Consider the following 25,445-nt stretch of genomic DNA (forward strand, 5'->3'; position numbering starts at 1 on the left):
ACGTTGGATCCTGTTCATTAGTGTTGGGGGGGGTGTCATAGCATTCAAGATGAGTAATACAAGTCATGTTAGACTTCGGTAATCAGATCTTTAAAATTACTGCTTCACAAACAGCCAGGGATATCTGAAGTCTCTTAGATTTCTTTTGGATAAATAAGAAACTTCAGTGTCTGGCACAAAAAGGGACACCTGTCATTTGCTGGAAGACTGGAGCATGTAGTAGCCTCAAAATGTAACTCTTTTTTTTTTCCTCTCTGCAAAGTATCACACAATTAAACCCACAGGCTTTACTTATTGTAATATTGTAGTATCTGCCTAGTAGTCTCCCTTTCCCTGGAAATCAGTTTATCATGGTTCCTACCATGATAAGAATCCATAAGAATTGACAGAAAGAAAATGTTGTGGCATGAAAATTAATGAAGAGTGGTGAAACAAAAGGGGTTAGTTTTAAAAACAGAAAGTAAGATATTGAGATGTCTCTGCTCATGAGAGAAGAAGAACGAAAGATCATCTTTGTATTAGTACTCTGCTGGAGTCTAAGTACGTTTCCACCCTGTGGTCTTTGGTTTAGGCCATATACAAACCCTCAGAACTAGAACAGGGATCAAATTTAAATTCAGGCAGATACTTTCAAGCATAGAGTTCCCATCCACCTCCAGCTCATTTGATGACTGAGTTTCTCCATTCCCAGCCCTTCATAACATCACTCTTGCTCTATCTACTTTTTCATCTGCCCACTGTGTCCTTCTCTTCTTTGTGCTTCCAGGTGTATCAGAGACTCAGCATCTCATCGTCATCTTATAGTGATAGGATGAGGGGTAACAGGTATAAACTGGAGAAGGGCAGATTTAGGCTGGACATGAGGAAGAATTACTTCACTATGAGAGTGGTGAGGCACTGGAACAGGTTGCCCAGAGAAGTTGTGGATGCCCCATCCCTGGAGGTGTTCAAGGCCAGGTTGGATAGGGCCTTGGGCAGCCTGGTCTAGTGGGATGTCCCTGCCCATGGTAGGGGGGTTAGAACAATATGATCTTTAAGGTCCCTTTCAACCCAAACAATTCTATTACTGATTCTATGATTTTATGATCCTATGATTCTATGATTCTATGATCTCTTATCCCCTGTCCTACAGTGTTGCAGAAGTGCCTTGTCTGCAGACACCCTCTAAAAGAAGTGGCCTAATGGAGAGGTTTGGATACTTTGCTGCATTGCACAGGAAGAAACTGCCCAGCCAAAACGAAGAGAACTACCCAAGCACTCTTTTCATACTTAACCTTTGGGCACATAAGCAGTGCCTTTTTCTGTATAGCTTTGCTCACCGCTAGCACAATAAAATGGAAGGCAAAAGGATGAAATTTAATTTACTCTCAGAATCCATATCTAGTGCTTTGCATGATACACAGCGCTGAAAAAAATCAGCACAGAAAAGTAGTCACAAAAAAGGAACTTAATACAGATTTTTAATGGCAGCACAGAGGAATGTCAAACACAGATATGAAAATTATTTCTAATTCCTAGTGACCCTTGCTTACAGTTGCCTGACTAAATGTAGAAACTAAAATATTATAATAAACTGATAGGGGAACCATATAAGTCTTGGGGCCTGGATTTGGTTTGGACAATTAAAATCATTCAGTTTTAAGGTTTACTCTTTTTACCTTAAAATGCAGAACTAGACCTGAAATCTTGTGAGAGAGGCTTTCCAGTTCATGAGGCTTCTACTGCCAATCTCAAATGAAATAAGAAAAACAAAGCTGAGACAGAAATGCACAAGGAAAACATGTAAAAAGAACATTTCACAATCCTGAGAAGTGTATGATTCAAGCATTTTTCTGAAAAAAAAATTCAGGGGTTATAGAATCATAGAATCACCAGGTTGGAAAGGACTCACTGGATCATCAAGTCCAACCATTCCTAACACTCCCTTAAACCATGTCCCTAAGCACTTCATCCACCCGTTCCTTAAACACCTCCAGGGAAGGTGACTCGACCACCTCCCTGGGCAGCCTCTGCCAGTGCCTGATGTCTCTTTCTGTGAAGAATTTTTTTCTGATATCCAGCCTGAATTTCCCCTGGCGGAGCTTCAGGCCATTCCCCCTTGTCCTGTCCTCAGTCACTTGGGAGAAGAGGCCAGCTCCCTCCTCTCCACAACTTCCTTTCAGGTAGTTGTAGAGAGTAATAAGGTCTCCCCTCAGCCTCCTCTTCTCCAGGCTACACAACCCCAGCTCTTTCAGGCGCTCCACTTAAGACTTGTTCTCCAGCCCCCTCACCAGCTTCGTTGCTCTTCTCTGGACATGCTCCAGAGCATCAACATCCTTCTTGTGGTGAGAGGCCCAGAACTGAACACAGTACTCAAGGTGCGGTCTCACCAGTGCCGAGTACAGAGGGAGAATAACCTCCCTGGACCTGCTGGTCACGCCATTTCTGATACAAGCCAAGGTGCCATTGGCCTTCTTGGCCACTTGGGCACACTGCTGGCTCACGTTCAGTCAGCTGTCAACCATTACCCCCAGGTCCTTCTCCTCTGTGCAGCTCTCCAGCCACTTTTTCCCCAGTCTGTAGCACTGCACAGGGTTGTTGTGCCCCACGTGCAGGACACGGCATTTGGCCTTGTTGAACCTCATGCCATTGGCGTCAGCCCAGCAGTCCAGTCTGCTAAGACCCCTTTGCAGAGCCTCCCTACCCTCCAGCAGATCCACACTTCCACACAGCTTAGTGTCATCCGCAAACTTGCTAAGGGTGCACTCAATGCCTTCATCCAGGTCGTTGATAAAGACATTGAACGGGGCTGGACCCAGTACTGAGCCCTGTGGAATCCCGCTTGTAACTGGCTTCCAGCTGGAGTTAACTCCATTTACCACCACTCTCTGGGCCCAGTCATCTAGCCAGTTTTCCACCCAGGAGAGTGTGCGCCTGTCCAGGCCAGAGGCTGACAGTTTCTGAAGCAGAGTGCTGTGAGAAACTGTGGCAAAGGCTTTACTGAAGTCCAAGAAGACTACATCCACAGCCTTTTCCCCATCCAATAGTCGAGTCATTTTGTCATAGAAGGGGATCAGGTTAGTTTGGCAAGATCTGCCTTTCGTAAAACCATGTTGACTGGGCCTGATCACCCGGTTCTCTTGCCTGTGCTTCATGATAGCACTCAAGATCACCTGTTCCATGACTTTCCCCGGCACTGAGGTCAGACTGACAGGCCTGTAGTTCCACGGATCCTCCCTTCTTGTAGATGGGAAGGGTCATACAAGTAAGCTTTATTTCCCCCCCTCTAGGACTACAGAGAGACAATTGAGGAACAGATCATATTGTACTTAAAAAAAACCCCAAACTACTGTGATGAACGCTGCATGATACATGCAGCTAAACTACAACACATTCTTTCAAAGAGATACTAGTGAGCCATCTAAAATCTTGATGGGAAAACACAGATGCTTTGTAAATTCATAAACTACTCATGAATAACAAAACCAGTGGAGTTCTGCAAAGTCAGCATCAGGCATTAAAAGAATCAGTACATAGATCTTTAACACAGAAAATACTACAGCTATGATATGGAAATGATTGAAGAAATGCTAGAATCCACTTAGCAAGGGATGGGTGCTGCAGGTGGGTTGCAAGGTTATAAAACATCAACAACCATCTTAACCTAACACAATTATGTTTACTAAATGTTGCTTTAAAAGTATACGAAGCTAATCAGCCCAGTTTATTTCTTTTCAGGGGTGATTTTGCCTCCTGGACCTTGTGTTAGCTGGTTCATATGAAATAGTACAGGGCCGCTCAGGTGACTCCAGTCACCAAAGTTGAAAGAGGCTCCTGTCAGTGAGGAAACCACAGCGGATGTTTAGAAACCGTTCCCTGAAGTTAGTGAAAAAGATTGGTTCCATGCCTCTGACTTCACAAACTTCCTGTCTTAGAGAATGGACCTCTGTGTCCGAAACTGTCGGTAGGATTTACTCAGTTGTAGTTGGACTGGGAAAATAAAAGAGAGAGAGAGAGAAAGAGAGAACATTAGCAGTAATTCTCTGCCTGCAAAAATCTTCAACTGAAGGGCATGGATTACAAAAAGCTAAGATGAATGAAATATTTTTTTTTCTTATTTTAGCATTTGAATGAGACCCCGTTAGAGCAGGTGCTGAGTGAATGGCACAGATTACCATAACCTTGAACAAAGAGCTTCTCTTTGGTTCACCATTTAGGAATATAGGCCAGTCTGTAAAGTACAGATGAAGATCCCTCATGCTTAATAAGAATTTACATGATGAATCCATCGACTTTAATGTTCGCAGCATCAGTGCTTTGAAGTGATAAACTTTAGAACAATTGCTTAAGCGTGGCAGGAAACAACAGCATCGTGAAATAGCTCTAAAGGTAAAAACTGAAGGGCTCAAATAAATTCCCACAAGGCCATGCTGCCTCTTGGGAAACATTTTGGTACTTGGGCAGCTTAATGCCCTAGGCAAGCTGAAGCAATTTAGGTGTTTGAGATGACACGGGGAAACAAAATACAGGCTCTCCCACAGTCAATTCATAACTTTCTGTGGAAAGTGGGCAGCACTCTCGTATGTATTTTACTGTTTGTCAGATTTAAATGGTAGCACAGAAGACCCAGACCGGCTTTCAAAATTAAACTGACACTAATATGTTCTCTTAAGACTTAAAAATATGCAGTTCATGGGTTAATACCACTCTGTTATCCTAATTCTTGTTTCATTTCTGTGTAAAATGTTATTTTAATCAACAATCAGACTGAGCATCATGGTCTGGAAAGGCTGTAAAACACAATTATTTTGTTTAAAGATTTTTTTTAATGACCTAGTAAAATCAATTAAGTACCATACAGGTCAGCATTACATGATTTGGCAGAAATGTTAAACCTGAATAAAAAAATCCCATGGAAACAAGAATCAAAGTTGTTTTGCGAGCAATGCATTTTTTCTACTGCAGGCATAATAGCTACCCTCAGGGTTTAGAGGTTTTAGTTGATTTAGAAAAGGAGAAGCAAAAAGAATGAAGAGAGAGAGAGTCACTTATGTTTTTGCCTTAAAGAACCAGATTAATGAAGTGCAGTGAACAACGACATGAAAACATTCAGTTTTGTCCAAAATACTACTCAGTAGCTAGTAGAAGTAGGTAAAAGTATGATAATTTTCAAGATTAAAGAAGGTAGACAGTGAATATATCCAATATATCTAATGGTCTTTTGCCTTTGTTTTGGATCAATTAAAACATTCCATTTTGCTACTTTCATGTATTTACATTTAGAACTGTCAGTTTTTATTGTAAAACAATTTAAAGGCAAAAGGTTTTACAGACTCCTATTTCTTCCTTTCCATAGACTTGTCACCTCATTTTTAATTTCAAAAACATCATGGGTGACACTTCAGCAACCTAAAAACAAATTATTTTTTTTAAAAGAAAGAAGGAAATTTTTGTTAGAGCAAAGTTACTCTTTTGTAGAGTTACAGCTGAAAAAAAAGGTTATTTTTTAAATATAAGAAATATAGCTGAAGAATTTTTGAGGAAATTTTTAGTAGATCATGACAAAAATAAGACGTGCTACCACAATTGCTGATATCACACTGACTACATAAAAAACTTCTAAACAAGACATAGAGAGTCTTTTATGTTCTATTATTTAATGAACTTGCAAAAATATATTACCACTTATTATTTGGATTAGTCTTCTGCAAATTCATCTGTATTAGACTAATTTTTTAGCTGCTCTCCCTCTTCCACAACATTCCTGTGAAGAGAAAAAAAGAAAGATCTTCTGACTTTATATTTTCCATGCTTAGAGAGGACATATTTTCCACTTAGAGAGGCCAAATATTTGAGTCTTATCAGTACGGCAATTACTCTCTTTGCTATTTGTGGAAGTACTGCCACCTACTAGTATACTGTGTGTTTTGTGAGAGGGAGAAAAGAACAATAAACTTCATAAAGTTACTTCCCTAAATTAAAAACCAGTCATAAGGGGATTTTTCCATTCTGAAGAACTTAATGACTACAGAAAATGTTGAAAATATAATCTATATGTACACTTTGAAATCAAGAAGAAAAGGCCAGTCAGAAACTAGACTAATGACGGCTAAAGGGAACAGATCAAGGCTGCATCTTGATCCATGTCCTGTCTCCAAGAAAAAGCAGTTGCCCAAGAAAGACTATAAAGCACAGATACACGTAAGTGAAATACTCTCCCGGCTTGGACTCATTTAAAGACCATGATTTCTGTTTTCTTCTGCTTAGCTTTTTAATCTTTGCAGATATAACCCAAAAATCTCACTCTGATTTCTGAAGATCATCTCATAAGAAGTCATTTTATATGTAAAGCTAGGATTGTGTTTTCTCTGCACATCACTTTACAATTAGATTGAATTTCAGCTACCATTTTAATCTAGTTACAGTCTCATAAGACCTTCCTGCAATTCTTCCCAGTAAGATTTCTTTTTTTGCTGCCTGGTATGCTTTAGTATAATAAGCAAAATTAATCAGAACACTGTTCAATACCTTTTCTGAGTCACTTAGATGCTTAATAGCACACTGCAGAACCTCACTGGTAACTTCTCTACCACAAGCAGCAGTGAATTGCAACTAATTTGTTTCCCATCTCTTGGCAATTTATATAAAGGGGGGGAAAAAATCCTTGTTATCTCACAGCTTCTTAATTTCTAAATTTTTTTTTTATTTTTTTTTTGTCATGGACCTTAATAACTGTCTCTTGAAAATCCAATTTGTGTATTCCAAGTGAAATTCATCAGCTGGAGCTCCCTGTCCATATGGCAGTTGGTGTGAAAGTTTCTGAGGCAGATCTGCTTTTTAATTATTTACATTTTAAGGAAAAGCCAAGTTCACAGCTCCCAAGTGAACCATGGATCTCCAAATTGTATTCATTACGACATCATGCTTACCATCCCGTAGTTCCCATGATCTCTTCTGGAACCCATTCAAAGCCCTTAAAAACTCTTAAAGAATGGCATAACTTCCAGGACTCTGGTAGTTTTTGACAAGAGCCTACATACTGCAAGATCACAATTCTGTTGTTTTATCCCTGACTTCCATTAGCCCTTTTTAGGTCACCACCTGGTCCTGGCTTCTTATCACTGCTTACTTTGACAATTTGTTCTACAACCTCTTCTTACAGACACTTCAATTCCAGACAACAGCCTCTGATGCATTCCTGACTGAGATGGATTTGTCTCTGAGCTCACTGCCTCCTTGCACACTGAAGGTTAATGCATTTTGCAGCTTCCTTGTGCCTTTAATAGACAGTTTCTTAAGCATCTCTATAAATTGGAGAAGCTCCCACAGAAATCAGTGCATCCTTCTATAAAGCTGTATACCTACATACCCAGAGCCAGCCTGGCCTCCAAAGTTGTGGGGTTTGCTGCCCACAAGAATATATACAATTGCTGTACTGCACGAGAGTTTCTGCCCTTGTAGACCATGCTGCGACCCCCACAGCGCTGATCCTATTTGCTTCAGGTGTAAAAAGGACCTAAATTGAAGATAGCTGCATGCGGAGCAGAGGCACGGGAAAAGGGAGAGGAGACAAAGAGGGAAAATCACCAATGTTGTGTAACTGCAGGTATTTTTAGCTGCAATACAGATATCCAAATCCCTTTTGAAACTTCCTGAGTTCTTGACCTCCCTGCCTTGCAGTGCCAATGAATTCTACAGATCACTTCTTGAATGAAAATGTGGCTGATGGCCAGAAGCGTTACTAAGCAGAATACTCCTATCGGATATAATTCAATAGCTGCATTCCTGCTGTTTAACCATTAACAGCATCTCTATTTCTATTATAAAAGTATGTGGTGGCAACATTTCTCTGAAGCAAGACTCAAATACAAAGGACAGAACATGACTTCTTAGAATATTTAGCTGGAAATCCCTGGTTCCTCATAGCACCCGCAGATCTCAGCACTCCTTTGTACTTTCCATTTTTTTTGGTAAATTTGACTTTCCCTTCCCACAGGTGATACATTTCATCATAGATTTATTCATTCTCTTTTTACAATCTGTTAGCTTGCTTTCAGTCTATTATCAATCGACGTTCTACACCTCTTAGTGTCCAAGTCAGTGCAGAGGAAATCTTATCAAAGTTTCTAAAAAATGGACACATGTGGAACTCTAAAAGAATGAACAGGGTCTCTAAGGGAAAGGATCATTGGAGGGATACTTTGGTAAAGAACAGAATTTGACCAAGCTGATAATATAATATAGTTACAGCTGCTACCTTCCAATTTTTAATATAGAAATGAGAACATGAATTAATTTACTTGATCATACTGGTTCAATCTAAGGATACCTGCAATAATTTACATAATTTCTATCTCCTCTCTTCCTGTAGGCAATTTAGGACAATGTGTAATGATTTTAATCAGTCTTTTATTAGTATCCTAAAAATGAAATCTTCCAAAAACAGTTGTGAGGCAATATAAACTCATGTACAATTAACTCAGTTTAAAAATGTTTTCTTCTAATGGTATTATATTCTGTAAATTGCCTTGTTGTTATGGCAACTACCACAAAAACCATACCACATTTTCAGTTCAATAGCAACTATTGCACCTGTGTACCTTCTTTTCTTTCTGCGGTTTACGTTTTTGTTTTTCAGACTTTAGTGTGGAAGCAACAGCAAAAACTCTGACCTAGAAAAGTTCAGGCATTGTTAAAGCTACATTTGCAGGTACTATTATTTGTAGTACTTTTCCCAAATATTTTCTTGGAATTAAGTTCAAAAAATACTTATTCATCAAGCTCAAAGTAGTTGCTGGGGGGGGGGGGGAAGCATGTGTATGTGTCTGCAGGGAAAGTGAAGAAGAACACTGCTTCATTTTCATGGCATTCTAACAAAATTAGTAGATAAATTACACAATGATAAAAATTATCTTATTGTTTCAAAGAAGTCAGCAGGAGGATGTGACAGCTATCAGCAGTATCCAGCAATGAACAATTTTGGAGGGCCTCATACCTATCTTTAAAAAAAAATCAAATTAAAAGCCTCACTAAAGCTCCCCTTTCCACTTAAGCCAAGTAGGCATCAAAGAACACGGTATCATTTCCTTATCCTGCATTCTCTTGAGAGCCAATGCTGGAAAGACACAAGGGAATGAGAAATTATTTTTAACAATATCCAAAGTAAGATGAGGTAAAAATGGCTTCTTTTTACTTGTTAATGTGTTGCTGAGTTGCATTTGGAATCGGATACACTGACAAGTGATAGAAGTGAATGTCAAGCTCGAGAAGGAAATGTGGGTGAGAAGAAAACTGAAGTTACATGGTAAAAGTGGAATTTACCACTAGAGAAGATCATGTAGAAAACCCCAGAAACACCTAAGTCCATTTTGCCACCTAACCTTTTAATTATACCCTCACTGAAAAGTAAAAAGCAACAATTTCAGGTCCCTCCTGAAGGAAGAGAGGATGCTGCATGTATAATTTTGATGAGCGGTCAGAGACAACCATTATAGATGCTGAGTTTGAACACATATAATATTGGGTTCTGTCTATCCAGCAGGCGTTTTTGCTTCTGCCTTATCAAAAGTTTATCATTCATATACCGTTCCAACAGGAAAACTAAGTCCTTTGTTTTTGCAGAAGAGTAAGTGTAAATTAACATGCCATTTGCAAATTGAAAGCACTAAACGAGGTGTACGATTTCTTCAAAAAGCATCCTGTGCAAAATAAGGACACAACTAGAGTCCAGTGGAAGTCCAAAGAGGAAGGCTTTGCTGGGCAAAGAACAATGACTGGCTCTTCTTCAAAGAAGAATAGGGGATAATGCATTAGCAGATGTTCCCCAATGGAATACTGCATGATCCACCGTATCAAAGAGAACTGATGGATTCAAACCAGTTAAGAGAGACTTTTTATCTATGAATATTGAGAACCTGAGAGTAAAAACTTGTTTCCACTGTGACCTGTCAGCAATAGTCACACCTGAACAAAATTCCTTCATACTTCTTCACTCATCTCCACAGTCACCACTGAAGGACCAGGAGCATGGGGAAGGAGTCTGTTCAGACAAGCATTCAGAAAATTAACACAAGAAATCTGTCTTTCACCATACCTGTTCCAAAGTTCCTCCCCTGAGCTGTATCACATAGTAAGCTGGTTTTGTTCTCAGTTTCTTCAGTGAATAGACCAAAAGGCTGGAAAGGCTCACTATGAAATAAATCTTTCGGAATATGGGTTATCAGTGAGGCCTGAACTGCACAACAAACGCTTTGATATCAATATTCTTTGGATCAGGCTGCTATTATTTCAGTGATACTACCTTCTATTCTTTTTAGTCAGTGTTTTGAAAATCTGTAGCATCTTTAGTTTATGACAACAGATTTGGATTGAACAACAATGTTCAGTTCTTAGCCGTACCTCAGATATCCTTTGCTTTTGGAGGACTTCACCCACCTGTGTTGCCGTGTCCTCTCCTGGCTGTGCTACAAGCTTTTCTGGGAACTCGTGTTTTCATTTGGCATGGCAATACAATATCTGAGGCATACGTGAGATTTCCACATGTAACTGACATAAAAATTAGCCAATATATTTGGATTTTTCAGAAGTGTTCCCAGTCTCACTGGGATAGTTTGTTCTTCTGTATGAAGAGATCTAAACACCAGCCATCTTCCCTTTCTTTGATATCATTCAGGTTCTGCTTCTCTGCTGCACAGAGTATATTGCTTTTGTCATGAATATAAACAAACTGGGTTTATCACTTTTCCTCAAGTAACAAGACATGGGACAAACTTGCATAAAGTCAATCAAGGTCTACCACCAAAAAGGAACAGGGATAAAAGTAGAGATACATGAATAACTTCTATTCTTTTAAAGCTGATACAATTAGTTCTTCCTGTTACCTGGAATATTATCTATTTTTTCTCACTATCTGTGAGAGGTAAAACAAGGAATAGTCCTAAACTAAAATCTCAAACTCAGATAGCCAGAGCTCCCCATAGTTTTTCATCTGCTCACTGAGGGTCAGTGTTAAATTGTATAAAAAAATATAATTATTATGAAATTACAGCTATAACGTATGCAAGCAGCCAACCACTTTGGCATGCTAGTCAGATGCAGGGCAAATTATCAAATGACACCATAAGAAGGTGAACAGTTTTTCTCATAAAACATGAAACCTATTGATTACCTTGCACTTCTGTACACTAATACAGAATAATTGCATGAGACAGCAAAGTATTCAGGGAAAAAATCCAGTGATATATGAGCAATGGTCATTATCTCTGCAGTGACATTCATTAAGACAGACAGAAAATTATTTGTTGCCACGGATTACTGCTCAGTCATTCCCAAGGTTTTCAGATATTGGCAAATTGAAGATGTTTTCTGATTGTTAAGTTCTGCCCAAGAAGTGAAAGAGGAAAAAAAAGACAAGGAACAGTTCAAGACAAAGTGAAACGCTACATGCTGGGGTCATTAACTTTTCATTCTGCACATTAAACATTAACAAATAAACTAGAATATAAACAGTGAAGAACAGAAGAAAAATTGTTTTGTTTCATTTTAACAAATTTTATTTAACTCTCAGATAGGACTTTTTTTTTCTTAAATATTTAATTCAGAAGTTCGTGATAGTCTCTGAAGTTATCAAATGCAAAACACTGCAGGATCAATATTTGCAGTCACGCAAATATCATAAAACCTAGGCTTTACTCTGAGCATTTCCAAGGACATTAGAGAAAACCCTCAGATCATTGCTCAGTCCTGATCTACTCTCAAATTTTGAACGTATTAAGGAAAGTAAGTTGGACTTTAAATATTTTCATAGAAGAGATGGTTGTCCAGTATCCCACAGCCAGCACTATCACCACTAGCTCCCAGCAGCCTGTGCGTGAACAGTAGCTGATAATCTCCTGCTCACACAGAAAGTCTGTCCTTGGAAATAAACTACTTATGGCACAACACAATTGAATCTATTTCTGAGGTTAATCTATAATGACACAAATGGCTGTTTTAGCCTGTGAACTCACTGTGTTAAGCAAGCGCTGATCTTCCTAGGAGAGGTAAGTGAATCCTGCTGACTCACTGATGCAAGCAAGTCATTGGAGGGAAGAGTGGGAATGACCACGAAAAGTGAAAGCCTAGACAGAACGGCCCTCAAGGATGCGAACTCAGGGACATATCTGGAGGCAGAATTTGGTTCATAACATTAATAAATTCTTTTGGAAGTGAAGACTAACTGCATAGTAGAAGATTAGTTCCGACAGTCTGTAAAATGCATTGGCTATATAAAGAGGAGTCCAAGAAAACTCTGAGGTAGCTGTTAATTAGCATCTATCTAGAAGACACTAATAATTTGAAATGAGCACAGAAAGTAACCATGCCATTTGGGGGCTACAGAGAACTAGAGAAGACAGCATAAAAGACTGAGAAATAGGCTTCAGAAGGAAAGTTCAGTATTAGCTTTACAAGTTCTTCACTGACCACCTTTTCACAGAATCACAGAATCACAAGGTTGGAAAGGACCCATTGGATCATCGAGTCCAACCATTCCTAACACTCCCTAAACCATGTCCCTAAGCACTTCATCCACCCGTTCCTTAAACACCTCCAGGGAAGGCGACTCGACCACCTCCCTGGGCAGCCTGTTCCAGTACCCAATGACTCTTACTGTGAAGAATTTTTTTCTGATATCCAACCTGAACCTCCCCTGACGGAGCTTCAGGCCATTCCCTCTAGTCCTGTCCCCTGACACTTGGGAGAAGAGGCCAGCTCCCTCCTCTCCACAACCTCCTTTCAGGTAGTTGTAGAGAGTAATAAGGTCTCCCCTCAGCCTCCTCTTCTCCAGGCTAAACAACCCCAGCTCTCTCAGCCGCTCCTCATAAGACTTGTTCTCCAGCCCCCTCACCAGCTTTGTTGCTCTTCTCTGGACACGCTCCAGAGCCTCAACATCCTTCTTGTGGTGAGGGGCCCAGAACTGAACACAGTACTCGAGGTGTGGTCTCACCAGTGCTGAGTACAGAGGGAGAATAACCTCCCTGGACCTGCTGGTGACCCCATTTCTGATACAAGCCAAGATGCCGTTGGCCTTCTTGGCCACCTGGGCACACTGCTGGCTCATGTTCAGTCGGCTGTCAACCAGCACCCCCAGGTCCTTCTCTTCCGTGCAGCTCTCCAGCCATTCTTCCCCCAGTCTGTAGCGCTGCATAGGGTTGTTGTGCCCCAAGTGCAGGACCCGGCATTTGGCCTTGTTACACCTCATCCCATTGGTCTCGGCCCAGCAGTCCAGCCTGTTCAGATCCCTTTGCAGAGCCTCCCTACCCTCCAGCAGGTCGACACTTCCTCCCAGCTTAGTGTCATCTGCAAACTTGCTAAGGGTGTACTCAATGCCTTCATCCAGGTTATTGATAAAGACATTGAACAGAGCTGGACCCAGTACTGAGCCCTGAGGAACTCCACTTGTGACTGGCTTCCAGCTGGAGTTAACTCCATTGACCACCACTCTCTGGGCCCGGCCATCCAACCAGTTTTCAACCCAGGAGAGTTTGCGCCTGTCCAGGCCAGAGGCTGACAGTTTCTGAAGCAGAATGCTGTGAGAAACTGTGTCAAAGGCTTTACTGAAGTCCAAGAAGACTACATCCACAGCCTTTTCCCCATCCAGTAGTTGAGTGATTTTGTCATAGAAGGTGATCAGGTTAGTTTGGCAAGATCTGCCTTTTGTAAACCCATGTTGACTGGGCCTGATCACCTGGTTCTCTTGCCTGTGCTTCATGATAGCACTCAAGATTACCTGTTCCATGACTTTCCCTGGCACTGAGGTGAGACTGACAGGCCTGTAGTTCCCCAGATCCTCTCTGCAACCCTTCTTGTGTATGGGCACAACATCAGCCAGCCTCCAGTCTAGTGGAACTACCTCCAGTCTAGTGGAACTGCCTCCAGTCTAGTGGAACTAGATAAGCTCTTGATCCACTTTGTTCTCATTTGACATTATCTGGTCATTACATTTAAATCACGGAGTGGTCAAGGTTGGAAGAGACCTCTAGAGACTGTCCAGTCCAATCCCCGTGCTAAAGCAGGTTCACCTAGAATAGGCTGCACAGGAGTGCATCCAGGCAAGTTTTGACTATCTCCAGAGAAGGAGACTCCCCAACCTCTCTGGGCAGCCTGTTCTAGTGTTCAGTCACCCTCACAGTACAGAAGTTTTCCCTCATGTTGAGGTGGAACTTCCTGTGCTCCAGTTTGTGCCTATTGCACCTTGTCCTGTTGCTGAAGCTCTTTTAGAGAACAGGCGTTTTCACTTCTTAGTAATGTGAAAAAAAAACCCTACTAAGATGTGCCAAGAAGACAGGCTGAACTCCACTGAAACATTTCTTCTACAGGAAAGAAAAATAAGATTCTGATGCGACTGCAGACAGTTGTAAATGACCCCAAGTGTTTGTTCTCTTAATCTCATAAAAGCAAGCAGAAAATTAATGTTTCCACATGTATTTTCATTTCAGAAGCATTGGAATGTAAAAGTGTTCTCTAGAGACAGACCATCACATTGCCACTTTTCCTGTGCTGTGACTTTCCTCTCTTACAACAGGACTAACTCTGAACTCCTCTTCAAGACAAGTGGTCATGATATTTATTAAAATAAAAGGAAAACAGAATTCAACCCCACCAAAATTTTAAAAAATTTAAAAAAAACACGTTCTCATAGTGCTTCAGAAAAATCTTTACATGGTTTGTCATGGAAAACAGAGTTAAACGTAGACATATGCCTGAGCTTGTTTTTTCCAGTGTCCAGACGGAAGTCTGAACTTCAGAACCCACCATGAAAACCAAACACCAGGCTGTTCACAATTCTATGATTGATCTCTGTTATTCTCTCTTGACGGAGCTCTTTTCACTCTGTAGAAAATGTTGAATATTTATATCCAGTGGAATGTAGGCAAGTGTTTCTAGTCTCCTGTCCCAATAATAGCATGGCTTCTTATAGGAAGTAAAAAAACATGTGCATATTCTGTATATGCCTATGATCTTTTTTTCTCTCCCATACACCCTTTTCATTCACAACTTTCCCATCTCCATACTTCAATCTGAAAGGAACTCCTTACAAGCAGCTCTAAGGACACTCCTATAGGAAAAAAATAAATCATTTTAATGGTCTGATTTTCCACTGGGAGCCTAGATTGTCAGAAATATCTCTAATGTCTTTAAAAATGGTCCCCTGACATCTGGTTGCAATCCTCCAGGGAGAGAATCACCAGTATGAGCAAAATCTCAGCTGTGTCCAGCCCTGAATTCTGAGAAATGTAGAATGTGGGTTTTCACAAATGATGCACAGTAAGCAGGGACAAACTACTGACAGGCACATGTTCCCTCCAAAAAAAAAAAAAAAAAGAAAGCTTGTTTGCCTTTCTGCTTCCCTGAATCCTGACAGTAGTACCCATGTGTGCTACACACTGCCACTCTGCCACCTCTTCAATATGTCATGGAGGACTTGAATCATCTCTGATGGACATCGGCACACATTCCACCGGGTGTCTGAGAGAACAATCTGCTCGTGATTGATGCCAACCACTTAGGAATTATTTGGCTTCAACAAACTGCTCATAACAGTTTATTTGATGTATTTGGTAGGAACTAGGAGGGGGGGAATAATTTAATAATATAGCATGTCCAAGCTAACATTATTTTTGTTAGGAAAATTGGAGCTTTATCATAAACCTCACTGGATTAAAATAAGCAGCTCAAGTGTAGAGTGGTGTTTCAGTAACCGATGAAGTAGTTCCAGTTCTGTGGAGAGGTATAGCAGGAGACAACACAAAGTCTTCTCCCACCTTAGTCTGTTAAGAGTGACTCAACCCTTTTCACAGGTTGGTGCACTGACAAAGCAGGTCTGTACCTCATGCAAGACAGCTACTGTCATCACTGCCTGAGGTCCCACCAGGGCGGTGAAGAAAGCCATTTGTCCTGTGGTAATTTCCTCATAGCTAACGCACTGCAAGAGACAGGACCCTCCTTGGGTAGAGGTTTCTTGTGTGGCTGATGGAGATACAATGGTTAGTGGTAGGGTCCTGTATAGTACAGTATTTCCTCATTGGTCCTGACCTTGCTCACATTCATACTGCACAAAGAAAATACATGGTAAAATGCTATTTTGATAACTAATGTGCCATCACACATATGGGTATTTACTGAAAGTAATAAAAAATAGAGTTCAACCTGCTTTCTACCCTCTTTCCATCCAATGTCTTCCTGTGTAAGGTAAAAAAAAACCAAAACCAAACAGCCCCACCACCCAACATACATCCAAGTTTTCCCATAGCATAGGCTTTTCTTTGTACAAAAAAAAGTGTACACTGCTGTGAGTTAAAGACAAAAAGTAGTATATCTTGCATGTTTACTTTTTTTAAATCTCCAAATCTACAGTTTTCCAGGAGCTATACTACATGGTAAAGGATAAATATTTCAGGTGTGAAGGGGTATTTCCTTCAGTTCCTTCTAGACTATTGCTGCTAGAGTCTGTCAAAGAAGCATCAACTCTTCTAACATAATGGAAAATATAGGGTGCTGTTCTCTTGACACTTTCTGCAAAGCCATCCTGTTCAGCATCCAGAGAACTTGGGGATCCCTAAAATTTTCCAAGGCAACAGATTACAATGGTCATGTAGATGTAAGAACAACTCATGCTTCAGAAAACCCATAACTCTATGCTTTTGTCTTTCTTACCAAAATCTGTGTGGCTATTGACTTATCTTTGTTGACAAAGAAATTAAAAAAATGGTGACATATGTGAAAAGAAAAAAAAAAAGAGGGTTATGGTATCTGTACTACTGTTTTAGGAAAAAAAATGTGTTCTGTATAACAGCAATGTACTAAAGCATTTTTTGTGCAAGTCTGGAAGGTTCACTGTGACTAATGCATGCTTGTAGTTTTTCTTTTGTTTATTAATTGTATTATATTCTTTCCCATTATTCTTTCTATACATCTAGCAAAAGGAAATAGAAAACCAAACAAGATCTAAAACAGAAGGGATGATTTGTAAGTCTCAACAATGAACAGGTCTAAAAATATTAAACATATTATTAGCATTTTCAAAAGTTTTAAAAAAATGAGAACAATATTGCAGAGGGATACACATGGCATTAAAGTATTTTTGCCATTTGAAAGACATGAGGAGTGCTGAGATGCTGGACATCTGCATTTGGTGGCACCCATTTGACCCTGATAGCACAAATCCCCTAAAAGGTAAAATATTAATTGATAGAATTATGAAGGCTCTCCAGCTGAGTAACTCTGTGCTTGTATCTTGGGGAGGAGAAGGAACCAAAACCCAAAAACTCAAGAAGTCCTTCCCAGTTACTGTTCCATCCTCCCAATGAACAATAGCAGATGTTAAACTGCCATTAAATAACAAAAGCTAAGAAACACTATCCACAGCCACAATTTCTCAGATTTTGTTGTGGTTGTGATGCTGCTTTTCCTCAAGTTGACACAAAAAGCTTATTAATAGTTTTGCCCATTTTGCAACATCACTGAGCCCCCCATTGTCAATAGAAACCTAGCAAAACCTGGGTAAATACATAAATGATTACATCTATACCTTGCTCTGCATTGCTGTAGCCACACTGCCATTAATACTATTAGTAGCCCTTTTAAAGCTAGCTGCTGGCTGCACAATAAATGTCTCATCTTTGTCTGCAGTGTATATAGACTGTCCACCTTAAAACTAATTTCAAGCTCTTCATCCCGGTGTCTTTTCATACCTGCCACAGTTTTAGCACTTACTCTTTCCAAACTCCGTTAATATTTTTTGTTCAGGGGAATTCTAATTTTTCTAGATATTCATTGTTTCATGAACTTTGGATGCAATTTTACTCCTTTGGGTTGTTAAGTGTAGTGTAAGTGACACCCAGGAAAGGAAACGTGTTCAGTTCAAGGTCCTCTGGCTGAGAGCACATTGGCTCCACCAGCCAAAAAATGCTTTTTCTCCAAATGAAGCATTAATGGACCATTACCTGAAATGGCAACACTGGCTCCTGTAATCAGTTTTAAAGCTGTAATCTTTAACTTCAAGAATGTAACTTCAAGAACTGGAAGCTGGATAACTTTGATGACAATTCACACAACAAAAGAAATAATACATGACAGGCAATAGTGAATTCTAACTCTACAATTGCACTTAGGAAGCCTCAGTGATAATACATGAAAACTAATCTCAAGTAGATATTATTTAAAGCACTTTTTATTTTCTAAATGTCACTGAAGCAGGTCTTTTCACTATAGCAGTAGTTCCAGGGTGATTTTTTTTTTATGGGATAGAACAGGCTGACCTACTCCAATTAAAAACAAGGAAATATGTAGTTGTTTTGAGAGACGTCACATTCAGGAATTTAGTGGCATGACATAAGATCAGTAAATGCCAAGATATCTGGGATCTGGCTCTACCTGCTAGGATGCCTAGTTCAACTATACATGTTCAGTCAGTCAGCAAACCTAGAACAATTTTCCTGGCAAATTTTAAGGAAGCTTCTTTCTCCATGAAACCCTAGCTGTGGGAGATTGTATACTAAGATAGAATAGCTAGTCTTCAGTAGATATTTTTAAAGTGACCATTTGTATGCACAAGTGATGTTTTCTTTTTTGTTTCATGTGTCTAACTCTTGGACCCATCTAGACTTTCACCTCACAACCATATAACCTAATTCTACAGGCTTAATAGATGCTACATATCTTTACAGCATTTTCAGACTGATATATCCTTTAATTTACTGTACTGCACACTTCTTTCTGTACTATTGGAAAAAAAAAGGGAAAAAAGCATGTTGCACTGATATTCACAGGCTACAATTCATCTCCCGTGACTTCTTAAAGTTAGGGAGCTACTTGAAGTTAGTCAGGAAAGGTCCTCCTGCTGTCTAAGGAGGAAACATGTACACTTATAACATGTACACTTACATTCCTTCCTCCTTAGGGTAATAAAAAACATAACTAGGCTGAAAACACTTTCCCTGTCTATATTCTTCTGTCCAGAGGAAGCAAGTAAAACTGAGTCTTTAATATGCAAGAGGACTAATATCAAAGTTTTCCTCACTTCATAGATTAAGTTGTTCTGATTTATCTAGATGCTGTAAGATCCTGTTGTTATAATGCAAGCTGCCCTCCAGCTTTTTAATACATCACAGACCACACAGTGCTAAAAGCCAAGAAAAGCACTGCTTTCAACTACTTCCTATTAAATTATGCATATATTGTAAATGCCAATAACTTATAAACGCAGACAACTTTTGGGGCACTTGCAAAATTGGTGTGTTCTACTACATCACTGAGTCAAGGTTATATTTATCAATTATACAAAAAAAAAAATGCTCATGTTCCTCTGTCAGACTCAAAACAAATGCTCTCTCTTGGCTAATACAGCTGCTGGTACTTCATAAATGCAGGCATACTCAGAGAAGCCCCTGAAAGAAATCCATCCAGTGGCAATCCTCTTTTTGAGTGTGGAAGAACCACCCTTCAAGAAAGAACTCCTGTAGTCATGGGCTACCTATTTCAGAGGAGATAAAAAATGGGAAGCCCTAATCTTTTCCACTCAACAGCACATTTCTGTCATAAGCACCACTCTCATGGTAAACAGCTTCCAACAAGAAAAAGTACAACTTATCCCTAGAGAAGGAGGATGAAAACAGGACAAGTTACTGAAGATCAACATGAGACTCAAGAAATGGCCTTAGAAGAAAGATTTCAGATGTCCAGTCCCTAGAAAGTATTCATAGGCACTGAACCCTTCCTGACAGATGGATAATTCCCTGAGTCTAAGGTGTATCTGACCTTTAGGAATCAAACTTAGCATGACTGATAACACAAGAGTTAAGTTTAGAGGAGAGATGACAAGAACAAAATAAATTCAACCTGTAAACTTTGCAGCTAGTTTAAGTGTATGGAAAAAAAAATGAGGTAGACAAAACTACAGTAATACAAGACTATTGGAAGGCAGGAAGAGAAATATTAAGGAAAATGAAAACTCTATAGGAGTGGAAATTGCCAAAAACAAGATATTAGAAAATACAGTTAAAATTGGAGTGACCAGATAATTGCCATCGTAGAAATTAAGAACCTGAATTACAAATCCAGCAGCAAATATTTTATACCCATCAAAGTCTGTGTTAGTAGATGGAAAACAGCACATTTAGTCTCTCTTAGTTAACGAGGAAAAAATTTTTGGGTCCTGTAGCCTGACTTCAAAGATAGAAGAGACTTTGATACAAATTCTAAAGGTAAAAACAATTAAAAGATGTGCTAAATAAAAAAAGAAATGGAGCGGTACATGGGTGCATATTGCATCAAACTAATATTTTTTTGCTCGAGAACCTAATTTTGCACAGAAAGGGAATGCTATAGGTCTCATTTATTTGGACTTAATTAAAGCATCTCACAGGGACACATGGGAAATTATTAAACTAGAGAAGATTAATAGTAGTAAAAATATTATAAAGCCTATGAAAGACTGTTTATAGGGAAGGCAAGAATATCACAAAGGAGAGATGAGTCTTTGGCCAACCCTATTTCACATTTTCATTAACAACTTACCCATAATAAGTAAGAGCATAGTGATTAAATCCAGTAATGCTGTGCTGCTGAGAAGTATCTCAAAATGGTAAGGACTTAGACTTGTTTAGTAAGAGAAAAGGCTCTGGGGAAGCCTTATAGCGGCCTTCTAATTCTTAAGAGAGGCCTACAGGAAAGCAGAGGATGGGCTCTTTATTATCATAGAGAGTAGTGATAGGACATGGGGTAACAGTTTTAAGCTGAAAGAGATTTAGATTAGATATTAGGAGGAAATGTTTTACTGTGAGGGTGATGAGGCACTGGAACAGGTTGCCCAGAGTAGTTGTGGATGCCCCATCCCTGGAGGTGTTTAAGGCCAGATTGGATAAGACTATGAGCAATCTGATTGAGTGGAAGGTGTTAGGAACTGGACAATCTTTATGGGTTCTTCCACCCCAAACTATTCTATAATTTTATGATTCTATGACCCTAGCTTTGTCTTGGAAAAGTTGGATGACTGAGAAACAGATGTAAGTATGGGTCAAAAGTTAATACTTTTAGGTGCAAACCCACACATTTAAGGACTAATATCAATAATTTCATTTAAGGCTTGGTGTTCATCTTATGAAGATGAAAAAAATGCAAAAAGAAGCATGCACAGCTGTTTATTTCAGGATGATCTACAAGCCACCACTATATTGCTGTTGTGGAAATTGCAATCTTAAGATGCCTAAAACAAGGCACTTCCACAGGAGTTAAGAAAATTATAATGGTTCTGCTGAAACATCACCTGAAATACTGCTGTGGGCAAGCATGTTTAAGAAGTCTAGCAAGAACGACTAGGAAGGTCACCATTAGACTGAAAAAATTCTCTTATAAAAAGAAAATTAAATTATATTGACTCATTCAGTGTAACGTATCCTACACCATGGTGGGGCAAGAACAGGAAACAAGAGGACAAGAATGCAAATTAGATAAATTTGGCATAAGCACAGACGGGTAGCCTGCAAGACTGGCACAATTAATACAAACTCTCTTATCAGACAGCACAGGGTTTGTCAAATATTTGATTACCTTTGTGTTCCCAGCACAGGGTTTGTAAGAAAAAAGCAGCCTCTCACAAAGTGAGGAAGAAGATCATGCTATTGGAGCAACAAATAATTTTTCATTCTCTACTAGGGTCCACCTAAGTTCAAAACTGCCTCAGCAGCAGTTTCATAATGCGGTTTCCATTTAGAAACCTACCCTCCCTCCCACAGTCTCCCTTGCCCTTTGCATTCAGCTGGTACTTGTAAATCCAGTAAGGATATTTAAGAAGGTATTGAGATCAGAAACACATTTTTTAATACTTAAAAGAGATTTAAAAACAAACAGAAAAAAACTGGAAGTTTAGGAGTTTTCCTACATCCATAAAACTTGTCAGATTTTGTCGAGAAGAAGGTGAATATGCCGAATATATTGTGAGAAGGCAGCACATTGGTAGGTTAACCTAAAGAATGGCCTGAGAAGAATCAGCTCTATCATTATACCTCATTCATGTAGTTTTGCTTTAATATTTATAATCTTGCATTTCTTTAATGACACCTGTCAGAAATAAACCAAAACAATCACGTCTGTTCACAATAGGCAGGTAAAAAAATTGTCTGCTCAGCATGTGGTATTACTGTTGATTAGATTCTACTAGAACATGTCACACAACTACAAAACCTTATAATTACTAATTGGACAATCAAGAAGATGACTGAGAGTACCATTTACCAACCCACATTACCAGGAGGTAGACACCGAAACAGAAATAAAAAGGCACTTCTCCCCAGAAACTGTGCTTTTAGCCTAAGAACACAAATAAAGGGAAACAGACTCTCAGGGAGCATTTTAGCTTACCCCTAAGGCTCCCTGCAGCTACATCCATGGACCCAAAACCGCCCTTCAGGGATGCTGGTGACAGCAATCAGAGGCTCTGCAGCATATTTGGCCCCATCAGGTGCCCCTCTCACTTGATCCTTTGCTGCAGCTGCTGCTTTTGTAGTGCAATGTCATTCAGTCCATTTGTGGGGGGAAGTAAAATAAAATCGTCCCACATTCTAGCAGACTACAGGGAAATTAAAGAACTAATTCCGAATCACTATGTTTACAAACAGTGGCCCAATTTGCAGAAATCTTCAGGGAGATGAACTTTTAACGACAGTTTTAAATACAGTAAAATAGGTTTCAAAAGGAAAAGCAATAGTTGCCCAGAGACTGTACCATGTGGGTGGGAGCAAATGGCAGCCCTATAAAGGATGGAGCATCTGCTGCCAGTTTGGCATAGTTATGCAGTATTTAGCGCATATCACCCCTGAGGATGATTATCGTTCTGTCATGAGCAGAAAAGACAGATAACTCATGAGCCAGTTGAATCTCTTTCTCATAAGCGGTAGGGAGGTAATGCACTGATAACTCTTCGGAGGTTAAATACATTTATTCTATGGGAATGAGCTTTTATTATAATGGAATTTGAAAGGGACAGATACTGCCTGAAATCCTGATTTTTCATTTCTCTGTCTGTTTAGGTTAAGCTTTTTATTATATCTGCATAATGCCTGCCATAGTAGGATACAAGAGTAATCCAGAAGAGGCAATGGAAAGAAACATTGGATAAGCATATACATTCCTTTATTAGTCTTTACAGTGGAAGTACATGCACTTGTTTTCTTTGGGTAGCTATATGAATGAAAACCTGCCCAAAGAGGAGATCAGACAATTTTTAAGAGCTCTGTAGTTTGTTCTTGTGGTAAAATAGCATCAAACATGATTTTTTTTTGTACACTGTCATGAAATTTTAACCATCCCATGTTGACCAACACTAACAGCCCAGCAGGGCTACTTCTGGGAGAAATAATTACTTCAGGACTTGATAATCCTACAGACAGTTCATATATACCATTAATTAGGAGACACGTGTTTATTTTATGGCATTCTCAGAAGCCCAGGCCCTAAGCTATTTGTTTTGTGTAATATGAACAACTCTGAGTCAACCCTTCATTTGTTAAGATAAAACAACTTCTTTCAATAAAGGATGGGCAAGGCGCATCATCAGAGAAGTAGCATGTATCAGGATTTCTGTAGCCTGTGTTTCATACTCTTTGGCATAATGGTGCTGTTAACTTTAAAACAAATTCCAAGAGCAGCACCTATATACACTAAGAACAGCTGAGACAGACAGCTACAAACACCAGCGGGATGCTTTCCTCTTCATGAGTGACTTATTTCCAGTTTGGCCCCTAGTCTGAAGGCACCCTTCCTTTTTTTATTTGAGGAGAGCCCAGGGATTTCAGCTTCCTAAACTGAGCACCTGAGATGGATGGTAGAAGTTAAAAAGGAACAAGCTGTAAGCTTCCTGTTCTGAAAAGTAAGACCTTTGTGTCACCGTAAGAAGTATCTATCCATTATTTGTTATCATCCTATTAATCTAAAACTGCATTTTAAAAGAATAAAATAGCAATAAGCAGGTTCTTCACTCATTGCACATTACACAGCCTTCATAAGCTAGGTTAATTTGACCCTAAAACCAAGCAACACATTGAAAAACAAAGTAAAAATCAGAAATTGCCTGACAGATCGGGTTTGCGCTTTTGGGTAAAGCGCAAACAGAGTACAGAGAAAGAGGTTGTTTCCTTGTGTATTATGTACAGCGTTATATATTGCAACACACTAAAAATCTAAAAGGTAAATTGCCTGTATGTTGAGCTGAAAAAAACTGCTTAAAATTCTGATAGAGACTGATTATTCTAACTGCTGAACAGCTTCTTCGACTACAAGGCTCAAAGATTCATCCATACAATGCACAACTGTCACTCAATCAAAGTAGTTTTATAATCCACTTTTGAAAGCAATAATTTCCTCAATTCTATGAAAGGATCAATCTTTTTTCCTCTTAGAGTTTATAAAATACCCCTATTGCAGTATTTTTTTTTAACATTAAAAGACAGTTAATTATATTACTGGGAAAGCAGATTGAATGGTACTATAAAAAGGCAAGTAAAACAAAAGCAGTGTGAGAGGTTCTAAATGCTTCACTGCAGCAGAGGAGTCGAGGGAAAAGCATCTTCACACTGGCTAAAGTCAGGTACAGCCTGGGAGGATATTCTCCAGAAAACCAGGATAACAGCTGCTACTTTGGGCTCTGGTAGCTTTCATGAGCAGATTTATCTCCCTCAAGAGGTCACATTTTCTAGTTGATTTTTGACAATTTGCATTATTGATCACATAAATAACAATTTATACAAAATTCAGGAAGAAAAAAAAAGAGACAGACAATTTATTTCATTAGTGTCTTTCCTGAATTGTTCCGTCCTTTGCAGCTTCTGTAACAGTTTTATAAGTAGTCCACTCCAGCTTTCCAGCTTATCTGTGCAATAGGGACAATAATTTTTCCTTTTCCTGCTTTTACACATTTTTTGGATGTAAAGCACTCAAAGGATGTTTCTTACTATGTACCTACGTGATAGCTGGGCATTTGCCTCACTTGTCATAGTATTCTGTGGGTTCTTGTCTCTTGTTTTACAGACAGCTCTGACACTCAAATGTATATGCTTTATATTATTTTTTAAAGATAATTTATCAGGGGTCTTGGTGAGATGACATTAATATTATTTTTTTCATATAGCTGTCAAAATTAGAAAAAAACCAAAATTAGCAAAATCAGTCCCTCAAACCCATCACTAAACACTGCATTCAAAACCAGTTAAAATAAAAAAATCTATAGGGATTTATTTTTATTTAGGCAGTGTTACCTCCTCTTGTCGTCATGGGAGCCCACCAGTGTAACACAAGGGGTTGAATAGGGCTAATTTGTAATACTGGTCTAGAACAGGCACGTGATGTTTGCAAGACTCATCAAGGCACCAGTCAAAGAAAAAGAGGGTGGATAAGAGGGATGATAGTCAGCATTGCAACAGGGCAAGAAGCAG

The sequence above is a fragment of the Cuculus canorus genome, chromosome 2, assembly GCF_017976375.1.
Source record: "Cuculus canorus isolate bCucCan1 chromosome 2, bCucCan1.pri, whole genome shotgun sequence".
NCBI lineage: Eukaryota > Metazoa > Chordata > Aves > Cuculiformes > Cuculidae > Cuculus > Cuculus canorus.